This window comes from Oryzias melastigma, linkage group LG5 (assembly GCF_002922805.2).
Source record: "Oryzias melastigma strain HK-1 linkage group LG5, ASM292280v2, whole genome shotgun sequence".
NCBI lineage: Eukaryota > Metazoa > Chordata > Actinopteri > Beloniformes > Adrianichthyidae > Oryzias > Oryzias melastigma.
This window is the reverse complement of record NC_050516.1, coordinates 14,228,258-14,231,693: the sequence shown is the minus strand read 5'-3', so window position 1 is coordinate 14,231,693 and position 3,436 is coordinate 14,228,258.

Genomic DNA, 3,436 nt, shown 5'->3' with positions numbered 1-3,436 from the left:
GGTTTATCACTTCTAGAACCTTCGCTGAGGAAACAAGGAACATGAAAAGATGATGTAGGTCATGTTTCCAGTTCCTTCCTCTTCCTGTCTGAGACCATTCGTTGGTCATAAATCCACATTTACCCCCCTCAAAATGCACTCTGACCAGACCTCCATAGCTTCCTTAAGGAAACCGACGAGCTGAATGATTCATTAAGTCTGCCATGAATAAGTGATGCAGTTGTTTTAACCTGTATCTCCGTCAGAGCCCGTTCTCCTTCAGCGCCTCCTCCGTGTCACATCCAGACAGCCTGGATGTGGAGAATTCCCTGCTGGGACTCAGTGTTTGGGCTGGGTGTCGGTTCAGAGAGGCGCTGCCAACCAAGCGGCACCAATAAGCCCTACAGATGGTGAGGGGGGGGCTTCATCTGAAGACTGAATGGAGCAGGACAAAAACTGTCTTTGAAGGCATTAACGGCTAATGCTGCGAAGACCGACAGTCAAATCAGGATAAATGCAGAAGTGTGAGTGAGTGTGTTAGGGGAGTGTTAAACTTTCTCATGAAGAACGGTCCAGGGCATCATTACTTAAAATTGTGGCTATAAATGTTGAAATTTGGTGTTCATCCAAATCTGAAAATATGCAGAGAAATGAAAATATTGAAAATTCTGAGAAGGTGTTTGAAGTCTTCTCTTTATATCACCAAACTTCAGAAAACTGTGCATTAATATGTAATATTTTCCTCACAAACCCCGCCCTCATCCATCCATAAAAGGTCCATATTAATGGGCGGTAAATATTTGGTCTGCCAATCAGAAACCAGCTAATAGAAACATTGAAAAAAGCTGGATTGGATTGGAGGTTAAGGTGATGTTTAGAATGGCTTTCTATTAAACTTTTCAAATATATAAAAAATATATATTAAATTTGAAACAGCCACAAACAAGGGACAATTGTCATAAAAGCGAGATTCTCTCATTTTAAGCCAGGTTTTTAATTGGAAGATGCAAGCAATGTTAAAAGGTTAATTGGGTAATTTGGCATTTTTGCATTTATGGTTTAAAATCAGTTTAAATGTTGGCTTGAGTCCAATATAAGGCAGACAGAACAAGGGTAACGTGAGTCTTTCTAAAAGCCATGCTGCAGCTTCATTTTAAATCAGCCAGAGAGAAACAAAAAAAATTGAATTACACTGCTTTAAACACAATGAGACAAATGCTTGAATGATCAACTCCAGATCAGATTAAGGAGATCCGGTTTTCTGTTTTTGATTATATGTCGTATTAGATGGACTCTGTAAGTGAGTCTCCATTCATAGCTGCTGCTTTCTGTGTGTCCTTCAGTGCAAAGTCACTCCATCACATTTAAAGCTTTAAACCTCTCAAGTCACCGATTGCGATATAACAGCAATAAATTACCATTCTTTCACTATTATATCCATTTTTAATTTAATAAGCGGTGAAGAAAAGGAACACATCAGTGCTTTCTGGTAGCTGCAGCTTTTTAAAAAAACGTTAGGGGGATCAAAAAGATATAAATGTTACATCAATATGTTAGAAAAAAAAGCAGAAACATTCAGAATTGCAGATTATCTGGATATGTTCTCACATTTTACTTTAGGAGCCGGAAGACGACAGCTGGGGCGGAGATGTTGTTGTAGTTCATCGTGCCTCCCTGGGGGGCTGTCCTCCACTCAGGGGTCAGGATGCTAACAGGATTAGCTTCTAGTTAGAAGCTGTCATTTCTCAAATGAGGGGATAGGACAGCAGACAAGTGATTGATTATAGGACAAAATATTGGGCGGCTCTTTAATTACTGACGATGGACCATATTGAGTTCTTCTAACTGAAAGTGGGTGTGTGGGGGTGTGGGGGGGCTCTTTGCACAAGACGAGAGGCAGAAAAACATGAGCTGTCTCACCCTAGGTGCATGGAAAGTCTCCAGCTGCAGCAGGACTGGATTCTGTTGGGTTGTGTTTAACTACTGTATCAGCAGTTTTTGATTCCAGAGCATTTAGCAGAAGCAGATTACCTTTCTTTTTAAAATTTGGTAAGCTAGCTTAGAAACGGAGGGAAGGTCAAACTGACTATTCTGATTCTGAGCTAAAATAATCTGAATTCCTCTGATTTTGACATAAATGTGCTGAGCAGACATCCATATGAGCTGACAACATTTTGCTTCACTCCAGGAGTTAAAGCAGCAAAGTTACAGTTAGTCACGGTCACTGCCTGCCCTACCGAACAGTCTGCTTTGTGCAGGTTTTATTTTTTATTCTCTCTGCATCAACCAATGGAATGAAGAATAAAATCATATTTTTCATGTTTTATTAAACAGAAAAAAGCCTTTTAGTTTGAGTGTTTGTTGAACTCTTTTTGTTTTTATCTGATTCTGTCTGATTAGACAAAAAGCTGAAGAAACGAGAAGAGAAAAAAAAGCAAAATTTTTGTTTTACTGGTTGCTTAACAAATTATTATCTTTAAGCCAAAGAGCCCTGCAGAACGTGCTGTTGATCAATATCCAGAGCTGGATCCAGAGGAGACAGACCGGGATCTTGACCCAAAAGCAGAATTAGAAGCAGATTCCAGACTCAGATTCACAAAGATTTATATCCATCTCCCAGATCCAAATTCAGAACCAGATATATATCAGGGGGGGAATTAAATAAAATAGTTGTTTTGAATAAGCTCTTGCAAAAGCACTGAAATACATTTTTCTTGTAATTAGTTTTAAAAGCTGTAAGTCAGTCTGGATTTTCAGTCTGAAGTGAAGATTTTGATTAAAGATCTCTGTTTGCATTATCTCATCGTCAGCATCTGTCCAGTCTTGGTTGAAGAACCTATAAGCTGCAGTCTGGGTGGGGCTTCAACTTCTAGCACACAACAGGAACACTTGTGCACACACATGCATTGCAGTTACTGTGAGTTGTTCTCATGGCTGCATAAATGAGCAGCAGTGATGCTGTAAGAATATTAATAAGCAGCAGTGATTAATTTTCACACTGATGTGTGGATTCAACTCCACAGATGTCCGCTCAACACAAATTACTTTCATCCCTCTAAAAGAAACAAGCAGGCACTCTAACAAATCAGTACCTTTGGCCCCCACCTTCTCCGTGTTAAGATAATGGGATTTAATGGGCCAGATCCTCGGAGGGCGTCCTCTGGGAGGTTTGAAGGGTGTTGTGGGGCTGTTCTGGAAGGGGGTTGTTTTTCACATGTTAGTTTAGTGACAGGAACTCTGTCATAATTCAGTCAACAGATCAAACTGACAGGAACACACAAAGGATTAATTGAGAGGACGGTTTCTCTGGTTCATCTTCACATGAACACGACTCGTCTGAGGTCCAAATCAATGCGCACTCTACCCAGTCAGAATATCAATATCCAGGATTCCAATGTTTCTGTGCTTTGCAATCATTTACAGCAAAAGTCAAACTTTTTATAAAGCAATTATTGGT